A 20,061-nucleotide genomic window follows, 5' to 3' on the forward strand; every position below is an offset into this window, starting at 1 on the left:
TCAATTATTGGCAAATGAATGAATAGTTTAAGCCCGTTTGTTGTGGCCGCTACGATGACCCGGGCTTCCTGGTATGCCCTCCATAGGTCACCATTCTGCAAAGCGGGTGTTAGTGCCCAACCCATCGCCAAAGAAGCTCGAATTTCTTTAAGAACCGACCGCAGTTGAGTAGGTGGGAAGAGTTCCGGGGGTAAGTTGCCGGTTGCCAACAGGGCGAGACCAATGCCGATGTCCTCCAATGTCATGCTGGCCCAGTCTAGAACTCTCTGAGCAGCTCGAAAGGCTTCGACCATCCTCGCCGTCATAATCATTTGACTTTCTAGGGCGTTCACGGCACTCACCACATTCTGTCTCCATTTGTTGAATTCTTTCTCCAGTGATTGGTGTGCTCTGTCCAGCTGCTGCATGGGCAGTACATGTTCCCCGAGTTCTCGTAATGTCTCGTTCACTAATGTTGCTTGATGAGACACCGTACTCACTATCCCCGACGTTTCCCCTCCCAAGGCCTTCAGCTGTCCATTAAGTCCTTCTAGATCTTGACTTGTCGCCACCACAAACAGCCAGTGCAGTGCGGCACCGCCGACGTCGATAATACCTCTCTTGGCCCTCCTGGGCCCTCCTGCCACCGGCTCTCGCAGCGTGTCGTACCGTTCACGTACAAATCCCAATAGCTCCAACCCGTCGCCCTTTCCACCATCTGCACCGGTAACCATGCACTCCATTTGGTCTCCTGCACCTGCGATTCTTTCTTATTGGCCGAGTCGGTGAACCAAAGGTGTAGTTTGTTTAGGGCGTTTCTATGGTTCCGAACGAGACATCGGTCACTACTACCCATTCCGAGTAACTAAAGAAGACCTCCCCTTGTAATTGGAATATTACTCCATCCCTCACAAAAGTCTCTTGGGAATGTCCTTGGCTGGGTTGTACCCCCATCAGCGGTCCCAGTAGTCCTAGCAGAAGGAGAAGAGCCCTCACTGCCACCTGCGGCATTTGTCCGTATCGCACCGGTGGCATCCGGGTTCGTGTCGATCGACGCACCTGATCGTCCATCCTTTCATTTCGAGCTTTTTGCACCTCCTCGTCCAGGGGTATAGTCTCTCTAGTTTCGGCCTCTCGGTCACGGATGTCCTTTCCCCCGGCAATTAGGTTGCTGCGTTGCGGCTCCATTCTTCTTGCTTCTGCTGCCGTACTTTCTCTGTCTACCACTGTCCATTCGGCCCCTCTGATGAACTTTTTCATTTTCACCACGTGCACCAGTTCTGTTTGTCGACCATTTGGTCTCTTTACTTCGTAATTTAATGCCGACACCCAGTGTACCACCACGAAGGGTCCCAGCCACCGGTGAAATAACTTTTCGGCTCTCCCTACCTTCGGGAACGGCTTGTACACCAGTACTTCTTTCCCTAGGCTGAATTCCGGGGTAGCTCTTCGAGTCACGTCATAGTACCGCTTCTGTCGTTCTTGTACCTGTATCAATCGTTCTTTCACCATCTTTCTCGCGTCTTCCAAATTCCGGGCCAGTGCATCAGGATCCTCTGAAAGAGACGTCGCGCGTACTCCCATCACCACATCCACCGGCAACCGCGCTTCTCTGCCGTAGAGAAGGTAAAAAGGTGTCTTTCCGGTCGATTCCTGAACACTAGAGTTGTACGTGAATGTAATATAGGGGTGAATGTCTTCCAAGTTAGTGTGTGTGCTGTTTATATACATCGATAGCATATCCTCCAGAATGTGGTTTAATCTCTCTACCAGGCCGTTTGCCTGGGGATGATAAGGAGTTGTCTTTCTATCGTCCACCTCCATTAGACGCATGACTTCCTTCGTGAACTCAGCGACGAAACACTTTCCACAGTCCGTAGTCACACCCTCCGGCACCCCATGCCGTAAAACAATCTCCTCGACAAAGAACTCAGCCGCGTCCCGGGCCGTCGCAGATGGAACGGCCCTCGTCTCTGCCCACTTGGTGAGATAATCCACCGCAACGATGATATTCTTCTTGCCCCCCGCCGACACGGGAAAAGGCCCCAATATTTCCATCCCAACTTTTTCGAAAGGTCTCTCCACGCGAACGATTTCCATGTGTCCCTGAGGTTTCCTGGCGGGTTTTGCCTTGCCTGACACTGTGGACATGCCCGCACGTAGTTTAGTACCTGCTGTCGTAAGCGTGCCCAGTAGTATCTTTCCTCGATCCGCCCCAGCGTCCTCTTCAATGCTTGGGATGGTTCCACCAGTGCACATTCGCCAAACCCTTTCAAATCTAGTGGTTGAGTTGCGACCACTTTCATCGATCGGGGTGGGATCCAGCATCCTTTCTGGACTACTAGTTTCGGTGCTTTCTCCATCGTCTCTTCCACCAGTGCTCCGATGGCAATGTCTCCAATGAAGATCTCCGGTAGCGCCCCAATCTTCATCCGCGTTCCAAGTTTTTCCAACATGTCCTTCCCCAGAAGTAGGTCGATGTAGCCGTCCAGAACCAAAGCCTCCCCCTCGACGGTCATCCTCCCATCTGATACTGACAGCATTGCGGCTCCTCCCGGTTGAATCTCCTTGCCGTCAACTGATACTAGACGATTTGCCGCCATGGTGTCACTGTTATCCCTAGTTCTCTCCCTAATTTGGGCGAACCCACGGACACTACCGCCCCTGTATCTATCACGGCAGCCACCCCTTTTCTCCAGCACAACACATCCAGTACTACCATCCTCTGGATGTCGATTCTCAGAATTGGCCATGCTAGCACCTCCGGGTCTACATGCTCTGTCCCTACTAGACCAATTACTTGCTTACTTTCTCCAGCGAATCGCACCTGCTGTTGCTGTTGTTGTTGTGGTACCCCTCCTTCTCGCTGGAGCTCGGGCAGTCGCGACGTATGTGTCCTATCCCTTCACACCCGTAGCACACGATCTTTCCGTCCGGCGTCCGACCCCTCAGGCCTCCCTGACCGTTTGTTCTTGTTGGACACTCTCTCCCGATGTGTCCCTCCGTCTTACATCTGCTGCAGATAGGTTTCCCATCCGAAGTCCAAATCAGTATCGATCGGTTATCTGACCGATACTGTTGGCTCTCCGCTCTTTCTCCTTGCTGTGTGGCTGCCCCTGATGCGTTCCTTGATGCAACGGCTCCCATCAGTCCCTCTAGCAATTTTTCTATTCGATCCATTCTCTCACTTCCCGTCGTTGGTGTTTGTTTTCCGACCACTCCCATCGCCCATTCCTCGTGTCTTGCTCGGGAAGTCATTTCCTGATACCGCTTAATTTCTTGAAGGAATTCGTCACACGAGTTGGGTTTCAAACTCTAGAGTTTCTCTAGTAAACTTGGCTTGAGTCCTCTCCATAGGTGCATCAATTTTGTAGCTTCGGTCATATTCGGGTCTACTCTGCGGCATAAATCCAAGATGTCGTAAAAATATTCGATCGTGGATTCCTCGATACCTTGTTTGCGTTCTATCAGTTTCGCTTCATTGTATCGATTCTGATTGACTGACTTGAATTGCTCCAACAGCTGTGTTTTTACTCCTGGTACAATTGGTGGTCCTGCATTATCCTCCCATTCGGCTGCTAGTTGTCCCGTGGCCTCTTTGTATGAGTACCACTTCTGCGCTGCCCCGGACAGCGACAGCTCCACGTTGTCGCGAAGTTCGTCATCTCCCCATCGATTATATCTCCCGATTCTTTCGTATCGATGCATCAACTGCACGACGTCTTCCCCGTCCTTCCCCCCGAAGGTGGCTGGGGATTGGAATTTTATCTGCGCGGCCATCGCGTGCCTTGCGCCCACTTGCTGTTGAGCTGCTCTGAATCCCCGGATGTAGCTACTGATATTCGATGATCTTCTTCTCAAATCCGTGAAATCCCACTCCGGCTGCTCTTCTACGTGTTCTCCCGAACCTTCTTCCTCTTCAGCGTCCACCCACCGCTCAGTTTCCTCCTCACTGAATGTGAGATGATACTCCTGCCGAACGGATGCCGGTTGCTGCTCCTGTTGGGGTTCGTTAGCCCCGTCCTCTATTTCTCCTCGCTCTTCCGTTCCGCTTTCCCCCAACGGTCAGCTGCACGTCCTCGCCCGCCCCCGGGATGCACTCCCGATCTCGGGTATCCCCCAACTACCCCGTGCCACGAACCGTCCCCGAGCGTCTCGGATTCTCTCCACGCTCCTTAGGTCCTCCTCTCCTATCATCTACTTCCCGCAAACCTCACACCGATTGTTTCTTGCCGAACTCTTCGGCTCACGGTTCACTTCTCCGCTTCTTGACGAAAACTTCGGCTCACGTTTCAATGCCCGATTCTTGCTGAACACTTCGGCTCACGGTTCATTTCCCCGATTCTTGCCGAACACTTCGGCTCACGGTCACTTCTCCGCTTCTTGCCTAACTCTTCGGCTCACGGTTCACTGTCCCGATTCTCGCCGACCACTTCGGCTCATGGTTTCCACTATCCACGTTCCCTCAATGTACCCGTCTGCACCGCCTTAACCCTTTTCATCGTCCCCCCCGGCGTCTCTCCTTCGTTATGCTTCCCCCGATTGTCCTACGGTCGGAGCCGTGTCCCCGTACCCCAACAATTTAAGGGGCTAAGACCAGTTGAGTCGTCGACTCTCAGGGGTTCCTGACAGCCACCGCCTCCGCAGCACAGAATCGAACAGAAACACAATCACAAAAGAGACTTACCAGAGGTTCTGCATCTCCACCATGTAGCAATGCGTTGTAGGGAAGACCGGGGCTATATGGGACAAAAAAAATAAAAACTAACTTTAAGAATTTTTACTGGTTAAAAAAATAAATTATCATTAAACTTGTTGTATTCTTGTTAAACCTTATCATGTCCTCTATTTAAAGATATTTTTAAAATATGGTTTTGTTCAATACACAATTCTCTAGCAAATTATATAATGAAAGACCTTTTTTTGTTGAACACTAAAACATTACGGGGTTACCTGGGACAGCTCCATAAATTCTTTTTTATCCTAAAATAATTAGATTTATTTAAAGTTATTATAGCCATTCCATTACGAATTATATTTTGCGTCGGGTAATGTGTAACATTTATCGAAAATGAATTGTTACAATTCTAAAAATAGTTTAAAACTTTTTTTTCTTCAAAATTTTCCTTTTTTGTTATGGGGGTTGGCTTTAGCTGCAAAAAGGGAGGGATTATTTTTTAATCGATAGTTACATGTTATAAATAGCTAATTGTAATTTAAATTTAATGTAATTTTAATGGACTTCGTCCCAAACAACCCCAGTCTCGATGTCCCAAATTGCCCCGCAAAAACCATTTGACTCATTTTACTTATTACACCTAAACGATAACAGCTACACAAAAAAAATCTGAAGCCAAGAAAAAGGAGAATGAATTTCCTTTTCAATGTTTGTTTTGGTTTTTTTATAACGTATTTAGAAAGTACCCTTTTTTTGTTTTTTTAAATGGGAGGGATTTCACTCAAAATGGAATAAACCCGATTTTCCCCTCCATCTCCTAAACAAATTATAAGATTTTAACCTTTTTTTTTTCAACGTGTGTAACAACATTTCACATGTTTGGCTAAAAAATTAATACTTTTAAAAAAATGGGAACATTCCAAAAAAGGCGATGTCCCACCTAACCCCTGTCCCAAATAGCCCCGGTCTCCCCTATTCACGGTTAACAAGACTAAGACTGAGACCCGATACACGACTACGGGGGGACTATATACGGGGGAACACTGACGTCACACGTCCGGTAGTATTGAATACTAACCGGATCATATAACGTGGTCATTGGCCACGTGACAGTATTTTTAACAAGCCTTAACACACACACACATCATGCTACATGAGTAGACAGCTGTAAAACGTTACCTTACTCTGTAAGCCCAAAGACAAGAAGAAGCTAGGGAAGGAAACTTCCAGCACAGCTGATCGCGATCCTAGTTGCTAAACAGTAATAGCCAAGGGCATGTTTGTCATACTGATTCAGTATCTTCAACAGCTTCACGCAACACTTATGGAACAACCTTATAATACAATCAATATTGGCGCACAGTACTGTCTCTTCTTTTGACTTAAGTGGATCTTGGCAGAACACATTCTGTAGTTGGAGGGATTTGGTACACAGTTTTCTTCCGTAAATCCTTGCAAAGTACTATTAACAATTGCAACATCTAAGGAGGGAATGAAAGTAGCACACTCATTAACTACGTCCGTCTTCACAAAATGTTCACACAGAAGCAGTGGGAGAATAATATTGGTCATGTATAACAAAGTTTTGGATTTGATGGATTCAACAAGGTTTTCAGCAAAGGGAACTAAAATCACTGCTACATCGGTTTCTTTAAGCGTCATAAACATGCGGAAATTACAACTCGTTACTAGCATTTGTTGTTGTATTTGGTAATAGAAGGGGTGACTTTTTTAAAGTTTTCAATTCTTTGGTATTGTTAACGACAGAAGTCGTTAGGGATAACTGCAAATTTAATTTTTGTTCTGTATGTACAGTATCCTGCACAAAAATCCGAACACCGATTTAATTTCTTAAAGCCACCTATTTGCGGGGTAAAGGGTTTTTGTTTGTTTTTCTTTAAGAGTGAGGGTACACGGAGTGATGGACACATAGGGCAGGGTTGGGAAAGTCTAGAATTTTTTTTTATGCCTTAAGGTATTACGCTTTAAGGCAAGTAACAGGTCGGGACATTTTTGCAACCCCCAGGGTGATGTGTTTTTTAAAAACGACAGTTGGAAATGTTGGATTTAGGCTGTGTAATATTCCTTACCCAAAATAAATTAGAAACCTGCCTGTGTACAATTATGTCGATACCGATGGCATATATGTAGAGCCTCTGATTGCGACGCCGTAGTGTCTCTGATTGCGATGCCGTAGATCAGTGTTCGATTCCCGATAAGGAATTGTGAAATATTTCGTATCTTTAGAATGTTCTTCATTCGAATATGCTGGGGATATTAATTTTTTTTAGAACGAAGTGAATTATTATTTTTTAAGTTATTTAATAAACATAAAAGCACATATTGCTCGATGAAAACTTGTTTTATTTATGAATGAACATTTCTCGTAAGGTATCCACAATAATTCTTCACCTCATCTGGAATCGAACACCGATCTCCAGCATTACATTCAGAAACGCTACACCTACGCCATTGACAACGACGGAAACATTTACAAGCAGCTGGAACATAAGCTAAATTGTTTCGGTAAGCAACATCACCAAATCCAAGCCCTAAATTTCCAACTGTCGTTTAAAAAATTACACCACCCTGGGGGTTGAAAAAATTTTCTGACCTGTAACTTGCCTTAAAGCGTAATACCTTAAGGGATTTTTTTTAAATGTCTAGACTTACCTAACCCTGCCCTGTCGTGTCAATCACTTCGTCTACCCTCCCCCTTAAAAAAACAAAAAACCCGCTACCTCGCCAATAGGTGGCTTTAAAAAATTTAATCGGTGTTCGGATTTTTTTGCAGGATACTGTACGTGTGTGTGTGTGTGTGTGTGTTCGTGTGATTGCTGAGGGGCAGACAAGTCTGAACTTGTCTGTCCTTGGCTAAACTAATACCCTTTGGTTTTGCTAATAGGTTACCCTCCCTTACACTTCCGCCACCCCATTTGCTCCTAAAGCTAATTGTTCGCGTTAGCGCCCTTCTTTTTTTCCCCCTTTTTTATGCATTTCCGCCGTAGTCGAAGACGGAGGGAGATGCTGCAACGAGGTCAGTCTCAATTTTTTTCGTCGTGGCTTCAGTCGCAACCTGTTGTTCCCGTTTTCTTGGTTTGTAACCTCGTGTTTGTGTTTAATACATCGTAGCGTGGTTTTTTTGGCCACTGAGTTAGCCACATTTTCGTCTCGTTTATTCCGGTGGTTAACAAGTATCGTCATCGTGCAATAAGAATAAATCTCTTTTTTTTCTTGAGCAATATCAGTTAAACTTTTGTCATTTTGGTGTTTCCAGGAATATTTAACTTTAATTATTCCATTGTTATGACAGTCGCAATGAAATAGTCCATTCGGCGAAGCACCTAATCCAAAAAATTCCTTGCCTCGATTTTTTTCCCGCACCGCCCGGTTGAAAAAGTTGCACTTCATTTAGCCCCGAATGCTCTTTTTCGGTGCGGGCGGTTAACCCGATTAGAGTTAACCGGACTGATCGCTAAGTTTCATTATTGATTGTCAAAATCTAATTTGTTCCAAAAGGGGGGAACTTAACCGTGTTCAAATTTTGCCCTAGAACGTATTTTTATTTTAAGTTTAGCATTTACTACGAAAAATATTAAAAAATAAAGGGGTAGTTATCTATTTCCCGGGATAGTTTATTTTCAAATTTATTACAAAATTATGAATAAAATATATGTAAGTCGTTAGTTTGTTTGCGCAGGCTTGCCTCTTACCTTACGGGAACCAAGCCATTGAAAATTAACCAAGCCATTAAAATTAAGCTATAAAATAATGGAGAAAGCAAATATATATTATTCGGCATTTAATAATATTCGAAGCAAGCAAACTTATGATAGGATTTTAATTTCAAATAATGAAAAACTACTTTAAACTAAATAAATCATGCTGAAGATAAATTTTAAAAAATATTTAGCATAATTTTAAATTGCAATTTATACACTTCTGGTTTAACCTTAAGTTCGACATTATCTTGACTTTTAAAAATCTTGTTGGTGATTTGTTATTGAAAAAACTGTTAAAAAGTGTTGTACAACAATTCGATTCGATTGTTTGAACATGATAGTAAATACATGTGTACATTGGCATAGTGGAATAAGATGCCACTGTGGTGCGGGAGATTCGAGTTCGAACCCAAACATTGCCAAAGGTCTTTTCAAGATTAGTGGTCCAATACATATAACATTTACAGTTCCGGTCCAGTTATAGAACTACCTAGCTAAGAAACCGGCTCGGTGATTGAACCCATTTTTCTTTGCCGTTTTTCAGTGCCACCGTTGGCCGTATTGTGAACTAGACCCATGTTTCGGTTACGGGAATCAACGAATTATGCACTTTAAAACATGAAAAAAAACAACATTTTAACTTCAATTGGTTTTAGCAGTTTTAGGCAATGGTGTAAGTTGATTCAATGACCCAACTTAAAATAATGGGCGGAAAATTAATTCAGACGTGGAACAAGAAATTAGTTATCGTGTTACTTAACGCTTTAACACTCATTATTAATAGTTTCCCGTCGTTATGTTTTGTTTCATTTGTAATTCTAGTTTGTAAAACAAATTGCCATTTTACTAATTGGTGATGGGTCAGCCTCTGTGATAGAATCCTCTTATTGATAAAGAAGTGGGGGAATTATTAAAACATTAAGTTCTAGTATGAAAACTCCCACCATTTATTCTAAACTTTCAGCATCTTCTTCTATTCCAGTCCTTCCAGACTCTCATATTTCGTTTTTTCTGGTATCCTAACAGTTCCTCAAGCTTATCATACCACTGCTTTAATGGATGGTTTCATACCCATGAATATACATTAGTATCTTATCATTAACACCCAGACACTACATTACGCATAGACTAAAAATCTTTTTTAGTTTGTTATAGCAGCGATTCGAACGTGGAACTCTAGTTTCATAGCGAACAACATTACGAATGTGCTATAACCATTTACATTTGCATATCGTCAAAGTTTGAGTAATGAAAGAATCGACGATAGGTGGCGCTTAGAACGGGTTCTTGATTATAGAAACATTCAGTTATAGAACCGCGCACAGGCCGGTTCTATAACTGTACCTGCACTGTATAGCCAAATGAAAGCCCGTTCGGATATCCTTGGAATGTCCGACGGCTCTGTTTAGGGCGGTCAAAACTACGAAAAACTACATCCTTCGAACATCCAAATATGATAACGGGCTGTCTGGGGGATATAAAAAAGATGTACTAAACATCCGATCTCGACATCTGTCAGACATCCGACAGACTTCCTTGTGTTATGTGGGGAGAAATGCATGATAAAAAGTTTCAAGGGAAACGTTGATCAAGCCGCAGGAATGCGCAAGAATCTCAAAGATGCGCTACTCAAACGGCTAATTTTTTTCAACGAGCAGCGAAATGGCTAAAAATGTATACAACCCAGACCACGTCCAATCAAATTCTACTTATTACAGTACCTACCAAACGATTAGGAATACCCCCGTGTTTTTAGTGCATTCTTATAGCGTATAAGTCTTAGGAAAATTAAAATATATTTTTACTGGTAGGGCTATTTTTTTCATTTATCAGAAGAGAAAGTGCTAAAAAAGTTTTCTCCACATGAAAAATTGTAGGAGTTACACCCAGGGTGCTAAAGTATCGTTCATATGATTAGGTAATCAGCCTCACCATAAGTGAACCAATTTCTCTCACTTCTGTTCGGCGGGTCTTAAAAAATGTGGTATGAATGGAAGAGTAGCATACAAAAAACCCCTTCTTAGAAAGGTGAATATTTGCAAACGTTTAGCGTTTATGCAGGGCGGTTTGGGTGGTTTGGTAGTGTGGTTTAGTAATGTGTTGGGGGGCAATTTGTTCAAAAGAAGTTTTACCCCTACACCGAATAGAAGGAATATTGATGAAAGAAACGCATCACAAAATTTTAATTCGAAAGGTCGTCCCAAAATCGGTAACAGTATTTTTTCTGGCATTTATCCAAAGCATGCCTCCCCTCTATGTCGCGGTTATTTAGACCAAAAAGAAAAATTAGGTATGGTAATGTGTCACGTAGTGTCTGATTTTTTTTTATTATTTTTTTTTGTCTGAGACGATGTTTTGAAACGCATGATTTGGCCACCTCAAAGTTTTGATCTTACCCCTATTGAGCAGGTGTGGGACTTGGTGAAAACGATATTAGAATAATCCGATAAATTCACGAAACGTACAATTTGGAATGAGTTGCAGAGGGCAGGGCAATTAGTTACTCCTCAATTAAAGCAGGGCTACATAGCTACAATGAAAGACAGATGACAAGCAGTTATTATGAGCAAAAGGCGGCCAGACGCGATATTAATGGTTATACACCGTTCTATTTCCTTAAACGTTTTGAAATTTGAACCCATATTAAAATAAATCTAATAAATAGTGTTGCAATATGCCTACAAGTTTATTAAAACTTAAAAAAATAAAATAAAAGAATGTCTGTGAATTTGTTGTTATACATTACGGCAACAATCAAAACAGATTAAATTAATTCTTCTTATCATAAAAAGAAACAATTTGTATTTTCTTTTTTATAAAAATACGAGAACACTTGAAATTGATCCCAGCGTGTAACTCCTACAATTTTTTCATGTACAGTACCCGCCCTTAGAATCCGAACGCTGGAGCCATTTAACCCAGCGTCTTATGGAGAATGGTATGTAGCGCGGATAGGGAAATGGGGTAGTAAAAATTAAAATAAAGCAACAACAAAAATTTCTAGTGTTAAAAAAACAATAAGCTATTTAGTAATTTTTTTTAATTTTTTACCTACAAGATTTGGTGACTAGCATGCTAGTCATCAAATATCCGAACACCGCTTCGCCCTATGGGATGCCAAAAGACACAGTGGCACATTTTATAATTTTTTTTTACATAAAGAAGTATTTTCTAGTTCCCAAAACTATTTGGTTCAATTATGTATTCATACAGCTATATCCCCGTATCTGTTATTATTATTAAGTTGAATACTTTAGGAAAGGGAATTTTTTTAAGTGAAGAGGGTACTACAATTTTTCTCGTCAGACATAATTTACCTCGTTTCCACTTGCGGCGCTAGATTCATGCCTTGAAAGGCGAAAAGCGATTCTTTGTTTTTCGTTTTGAAAAACATGCAAATGAATGTCCTTCATAAAAAAAGAAAACAGAGGATTCCTTTATGCATTAATCCAAATGCACCCACCCCATACATGTTTATTCCCCTTCCGGAAACCCTTCCATAAAAAATACCACATACACATCATTCAATATTCACATACGTATTTTGAGACTGAAGTTCTGAGTGGAGGAAGTTCAAAGGCCTTATTTGCAACTTACCAAACCACGCAACGGTCCCCATTTTCTATGCGGATCGGCGGGTTGGGGGCATAGGAACATGCCGCTTCAATGATGATGCTGACATATGGACAATCGCCAGAGCAGCTCAGCTTCTCACTTGTAGAGATCCTACAGCGAGGAACGTTTGCCGAGAGCAGCTCCACGTCACCATTCGACGAGGGTTCAGAACTGAGCCTCCAGGAGTGTTACCATTTGGGAAATATGTATTAGGATCCGTGGATGGGAAGCTCTACAGACTAAGGTACGTGGAGGCAGGGTCTAACCTTTGGACTCTTGCCCGTCAAGCTGCCAAACGACTGGGAGTACGGATTGATGTATCCTGCGACGAAAATTTAAGAATTGTCTTCGATGGCGTCTCCATAAGCCCAGTTAAGGCAGTCCGCGGACTTCGGAAAGTAGCACGGCAGTGATATACCAGGAACCTGCTCACTGAGTCACCAGGGAGTCGTTGCCAATTGCCTCTCACTGGAAGGAACATCAAAAGATATGGCTCACCTGGTATCCTGCGGAATGCTCCTCTCCTTTGGCGACTGGAGATAACTTCACAGAGCCCGGCTCGACATCCTTCCTCTTCATGGGCACTCGTGGTTTTGATCTCAGCAGCAGGATACCAATTGCCGACGATGTGGGAAGGAAAATGAGATTGGGTATCATGTTCTAAACCACTATGAAGAAGGTCTCCAGTTAGCCACCAAGAGGCTCAACATCGTCCAAGATCTCCTAGAAACGCTGCTAGTCAACCAAGGCCACAACATCACTGTCAACAAAGCCATACCCGGCTAACGTTTAAGACCAGATGTTGAATTTCTATTATCTGGTGCCTAGGTGATGGTTGACGTCGTGGTCTGCTATGATCAACCACGGAGCATGGAGAATGCCTACCAGCGAAAGATTAAAAAATATTCTTTGCTCGGTAGGATTCTTACGCTGGGTATCGGGCCCCTTGGATCATGGAACCCAAGAAACGATGATTTCGCTCCATACTTGGTATCGATGGATGGTCCTGGAGCGCATTTTGATTCAAGGCCCGATTGGCGGCAATCCAGGGATCAATGGAAATGGTGTGTGCCCACTTCTATTATGGTGCCCCAAATCCCGATGACAAGGACATCCCCCTACTCCATGTAGAAACCTCTTTCCAAGTAGAAAGCTGATTTTTATTTTATTTTAATCTAGTTTCTTTTTTATACATATTTTAGTTCATGTAGCCTTATTTTAATATATTTTAAATGTACACCCCTAAAAACTAGCCACATACGCATCATTCAATAATCACATACGTATTTTGAGACTGAAGAATTATACAGTGAAAAAATTTTGGCTTGCGTCATTAAGAAATGAATTTTTGAATAAAATTTAGCATTTAATAAATCGACACTTTGTGCTCTTTGACCAAAGTACTAGAAGAGAAACCTAATTGTTATGAGTTTCACCGGCAAAAACTGCTCTGATACACGGATTTTTTGGTCATCGAAGCTCTTATTTTGGCGTTCGCTGGGACGACTTTTTGCTCTATAAAAAACGCTGAAAACATTATTTTGTCATCGGATTCGATCACGGGTTTTCCGCTTGACAGTCGGGTAGTCGATCATTGGACTCCCGCATCATAGACAGAGTTTCTTCTTCTTAACCAATCACTATGTAATAAAAAAAACCATTCTAGATTACTATTTGATGTGGTGTACGTAGTTCTTACAAAGTTGAACCCGAACGCTACACTGTTAATTGTGACAACGTTGCTTTTAAAGAAATGGATCAAAATAAGACGTCTTCTGAGGGACGTGATTTATTTAAAAAAACGACCGGGGCTTATGCGCGTCCTTATAACGTCCTTTAGTGGTCCCGTACTGCACGTCCTTGTAAGACCGATTGAGGATGAGTTACTGCATTAAATTGTTATGTGGGACACTATAGCTACTTTAGCCGGAATGACTGATGCAGATTTATGATTGCATAGCATATTTCTCATAGACCACAACGAGCCTGAAATTTGTAAACTCCTACTAACTAGGCAGGCGCTTTGCCATCTAACCCATGATACCATGGTTTTAAGTAGCTGTAAACACTTCAAAATATTAAGATTTTTTCAAAATATATAATGAAAAACTAACAATTTTGAATTATTCGAGGAGCGGAGGGAGAGGAAGAGACTCGAAGGATAATTGTAATTATATGAACTACGTTACCAGACCTTAACGGTGTAGAGCATCTTTATTTCAGCTCCTCCAAAGAAATGCAATGAAGAAAGCAAAAAAGAAGAAACTGGCAACGCTAGCTGCTTTCTCTGGGCTCCCACTAGAGCGAGTTCCTCTTCAGAGCTTTTACCAAGAGACAAGATAATGCGAACACAAACAAAAAAATATAAACCAAAATTGAAAATGACTTCTTATTTCTGGAACTCACCTGAGAAGGCCGAGATGATGAAAATCAAGTGGAGAAGGCAATCGTCAATTGATATTGCCAAACTTGTTAAACGGGTGCCTTCCCCTGAAAGAGACATAAACAGAGAGAAAGAAAAAAAAATTAAGATGCAAAACACGGGAGGAGAGGGTGGGATATCTGACCTCGTTAAGGTCTCGTTACGTAACTCATATAATTACAAGTATATTCTTACTCCGCTTCAACCTTAAGGGTGATTTTAAAGCAACCAATTTGTTTGTGTAAGATCCGTCTGAACTACAGTGTTAGTCGTGGAAGTTCATCTATAAAATCGATTAAATGCTGATTCAGCTGACCAATTGGTGGCATTAAGAATTCGTTCAACAGAGACACCGAGGCTTTAGACCTTAGATGCAGCCGATCCCCTGATAGAGTGGGCTGAAAAGGATTTGTCAATGTCAGCTAAAGATAAACATTTTCTTATCCAACTTCTGATGGACGAAGCTTTAACAGCTTTGTGAGGGCGCTTCAGGCCGATGAAAAGAAAGTCAGTCTCCGAGTCGCGAAAGGGAGCCAAGCGAGTAAAAAAGCAAGATAGGAAGTCTACAGGACACGTGCGAAGCCCGAGCAGTGGAAGAGAAAAAACCGTAGAGATCCTGAGACCTAGGTTTAACGGGGCTGCAAAATAGAAAAATTGGCCGCTGAATTCGAAATTGAGCTAGAGGAGACGGAAATTGCTGCCATTTCAGAAACACGAAGAAGGCACGCTAGTGCAATTAACATAGTTAACTTGGATGAAGGCAAAATATAGATCGTCATGATCTGGCAAAGAGACGAAATGATCCAAAACGATGTCCGAGTCCCACATCAAATTATAGCGAGGTCGGGAGTGGCTTCGAGTTGAAGCAACTATTTAGGAGTCGTGTAACTAGCAGATGCTCACCAAGGGTACGACCGTCAACCAGATTTAGAGTCATTAAAACCATGAATCTATGTAAGTTGATTGTCTGCGGTGCTGAGCCTGACTGGAGTAGATCTATAAGATACTTTAAAACTGCGTTGTATTCAAGGGTAGTAAGAGTAAAACTGAGAGCGATACAAGATTACATTGCGACTATATATGAGGGAAACTCTGACGTCATACGTCCGGTTGTACTGAATACCAGCCGGATCACAAAACGTGGTCATTGACCACGTAACATCCTCCTCTCTGGCTGCATTTATCCTCGAATGCATTTTCCAAACAAACCAAAAAACAAACTAAGAGAACCAAACTAAATCGACGTATGTAAGTCTTGCTAAATAGCAGTTGACACTAGACCAAAACTTTAAAGTTTGAAAATGCTAGAATACATTGAATGGAATTGAAATCGCTACATGATATGGGGGGGGAAAATTAAAGGAAAAGGAAGTGGCGTTTCTGTTAGGCCTGGTTCTCCGAGATCGCTTCTTCCCCGCTTCTCTGCTCCTACCGTCTCCATTCCTGTCGTGAGGCAGTCCCTGACGCGTTCCTCATTGTGATGGCCCCCAGTAGTACTTCTATAATTTTCTCAGTCCAGTCCAATCGCTCATTTTTTGTTGGCGGTGCCACCTTCCCAACCCCTCCCATTGCCCATTCTTCTTGTCGTGTTCGGGAGGTCATTTCCTGATACCACTTGATTTCTTGTAGAAATTCATCACAAGAGTTGGGTTTCAAACTCCAGAGTTTCTCCAGTAAACTTGGCTTGAGTCCTTTCCATAGGTGTGCCAATTTCGTAGCTTCGGTCATATTCGGCTCTACTCTGCGGTATAAATCTAGGATGTCGTAAAAATATTCGATCGTGGACTCTTCAATCCCTTGTTTCCGATCTCTCACGCAGCCTCTTTGTATTAGTACCACTTCTGTGCTGCCCCTGACAGTGACAACTCAACGGGGTCACGAAGTTCCAAATTTCCCCATTGATTACACCTCCCAATTCTCTCGTACCGACGCATCCACTACACGACTTCCTCCCCGCCCCGCCCCCACCGAACGTGGGTGGTGATTGGAATCTGATTCTGTGGCCATCGCGTGCCTTGTACCCGCTTGCTGTTGCGCTGGTGCCTGCGTCTGCTCGTTCGTCTTCCCTTCGTCTCTGAACCCCCGGATAAAGCTGCTAATATTCGAGGATCTATTATACGACTGATATTCTAGTCATCTTTGATGTTGCGTGACCAGTCTCCAAGGGATCAAGGGCCATGCGTTGTGATTCCATCACAAACGGCACCCCATCCACTAAACGACACATCTGAAAAAAATTTATAAGTCTAGGGGAGAGATTTAAAAGGTCTTCCCGTTCGACTGATTGAGAGAGAAAAAGTCAAAACGCGCGTGTCAAAGTCCAATCCAGAAATTCTATCACTTGGGTAGGGAAAGCAAACTTACACCAACTTACACCAACTTAGAAGAAAGCCAAGTAAAACAAATAGTTCTGTGGCGATCTTCAAGTTACGGAATACCTGCTCAGGTGTTTCTCCAATAACGAGGATATCATCTAAGTAAGTGATTAATCGAAAACCCATGGCTCTCAAACGCGCCATCAAACGCTTTAAAGGTTTGCGCGGAGTGGATGACAATCCAAACAAGCAAAGCTACAGGAACCAAGTACTAGGCATCCTGCAGATTTAACTTAATTAGCAATTCGTTGCGTCCGATTAGATAATTGTCGCTATCGAGCCCTTCCATGTTGAAATGTTCATATAGAACAAAAGAATTTAAAAATTTGCAAATAAAAATTGCACGCCACTTGTTTTGCGTCTTTTTTCGAATAATGAATAGTGAGCTATAAACTGGACCATCCTCCTGAGAAGTGGTCTTAACAACAACGCCCTTTGTCAACAATGTTCAGACCTCCAAATCACAAAGAGTAGATTGGTCGGCATCTAAAAAGCTCGCCATGGGAGAATTAGGAACAGGGGGGTGGGGGTGGGTTTCAATCAAGTAACCTGACTTAATAATCTTCAAGACCCAATGGTTGTTCGTAATGGAGTTCCAAGCCTCATAACAAAGAGAGGAACGAAAGCCAACCTTACTGAAGATACAAAGAAGAGGATAGGTTACGTACTTGTTTGCATTGCCGAAAGAGCTTGGTCTCTCCTTTCCCGCCTGGTTCGAGCTCGTGGATCGTTGCTGGTTAAAATTCCAATTCCAGCTTGATTTATACTTGGCCAAACCGCCATGAATGTGATCGTCTTTGCGGTTAAAATTGATGCCTGGACGGCTAGATTAAGGAAGCGCGTGCGATTTTTTCCATTCTTGCATCTGAAAAGATAGCGATTTTCTCGACTAGAAAACAACAGTGGGTCAATAACCATACTGAGAACTTGGGAGCAACTTGGCGTATAGCATTTGAGCGACGTAGCTTGGAAGTGTGAGAAAACACGTGGTCGAGCAAACGTGTGGCTGTAGTGACCGGCAACTTGGCGCCGCAATTAGTGAACTTCGGACCCAGAAAGAATAAAAGAGGCTCGACAAAACTTACTTTCTTCTCTCTCTGAACAGAAAGCAGTTGCTTCTAATAGGTACTTACGAGACTCGAACTCCTGCTCTCCTGCTCACTAGGAAGGCGCTTTGCCATCTAAGCCATAGGACCTTTTGTTTTCATTTGCTTTTAACAAGTGAAAATCTTCGAATGTGATGAAAAAGATCATGAATACCAACAGTCTTTACAATATGAAAGTATCATAAACATGTGTGCATATCATGTCTTTCTAACAGATTTACAGTGTTTTAACAAACTAAATAACGTGTTTTTATTTATATTAACATGTACGAACGATCTCTATTTAAACCATAACAATTGACACAGAATTGTGATTAGGAAATATTTTTCATATAGCTCTTAACGAGACTCGAAATCGTATTTACCTGCATTCTAGGAAGGCGCTTTGCCATCTAAGCCACAAGACCTATAATTTAACTATACTGTAAAAAAAAAATCTTCGAATGTGATGAAAACCAACAGTCTCGATAATATCAAAGTATCATAAACATTTGATAATATTATGATTTTCTAACAGAATTTTAGTCTTTAAACTAGATAAAATATTTCAATTTATGCCATTAAATTGTTATACCATTAAATATTATACATGCCCAGACGATATATATTTAAACCATAATGATTGACACAGAATTGAAATAACAAAACGTCTTTCAAATAGGTAACAACGAGACTCAAACTCGTGATCTCCTGCTTTTTGCCATCTAAGTCATGGGACCTATTATTTTACTATGCTGATAACAAACAGATCATAAAACAGATCATCAAAACCAACAGTCTTTACAATGTAAAAGTATCATAAACATGTGGGCATATCATGACTTTCTAACAGATTTACAGTGTTTAAATTAGATAATATGCATTTATTCTTATTTACACGTACAGTATCCTGCACAAAAATCCGAACACCGATTTAAATGATAAAAGCCACCTATAGGAGGGGTAACGGGTTTTTTGTTTGTTTTTCTGTAAGGGGGAGGATAGACGGATTGATTAACACGACAGGTGTTGTCGATACGTACTGATCTAAGTGTTGAAATAGCAATTTCCATCTCATGTGGTTAGAAGAGGCTTCTACTTTATGTGACCATGTTGCCCTGATTCCTCTGTGCGTTTTGTCGTATGTTAGTGTTGGAAAGTCTATCTGGATCTATGTGTCAATTTCGGTATGTTCAGTCTCTCCACAAATATAAAGCAAGTAAGCTGTTAACTCTTGTATGTATACTCTTTCAACAGGTTATGGGCCCAGTTATTTTAACAAATACTGTAACATAGAGAAAACTAGATTCGAGTATAAACTGTGCCTATTGTTTAGCATGACTTCTAATCCAATCAAGGAAATGAGTCACGTTGCTAAGTTCGACGGCACGAATTTCCAATGCTGGAAGTTTCAGATCACCCTCTTGCTAGAACAGCATGATCTGATTGAAATTATCACTGGTGCATCCACTGCTCCCGATCCAGCCATTAATGCATCAACTCAAGCTGTGACAAACTCTGCTGCCATTAAGACCTAGAACCAACGAGACAGTACTGCTAGAAATTTCATAGTCTTCACAATAGAATCCCAACATGCTCGGTCAATGATGACATGTAAATCAGCAAAGGAGATGTGGACACGCCTGACAGATCAGTATGAACAGGTGGCCTCAGAAAACAAGCACTTTCTACGGCAGAGATTCTATCAGTACGAGTTCAACAAGGAGCATGACATTGCTGCACACATCACCATGATTGAGTCGATGGCAAATCAATTGAATGATATAGGGGTGAGTGTTGACAAAGTTGACATTGTAACTAAGATTATTGTCACCCTTACTCCCAGCTACAAGCATATAATATCAGTATGGGACAACATGGATGACAGCAAGAAAACGTTGCAGTCTTTGAGGTTACGGCTATTTAAGGAAGAAGCTCGTAACAAAGGTTGCCAAGAAGAAGATGGTGTCAACGCTGCGTTCTTTGCAAAGAAACAAGAGATGCCAAGTCAACAGTCTACATATCCGCAATCTGCTGCTGCTCCCCTTCCATCACAGCCACCAGCTCAACATTCATTCGGTCGTGGACGAGGATTCAGAAGGAGAAACTGCAAATACTGTGGTGGAAAGAACCACTGGGAAAGCCAGTGTTGGACAAAGAAAGAACACATTGAAAATAAAATCCC

This window comes from Daphnia magna, linkage group LG7 (assembly GCF_020631705.1).
Source record: "Daphnia magna isolate NIES linkage group LG7, ASM2063170v1.1, whole genome shotgun sequence".
Lineage (NCBI taxonomy): Eukaryota > Metazoa > Arthropoda > Branchiopoda > Diplostraca > Daphniidae > Daphnia > Daphnia magna.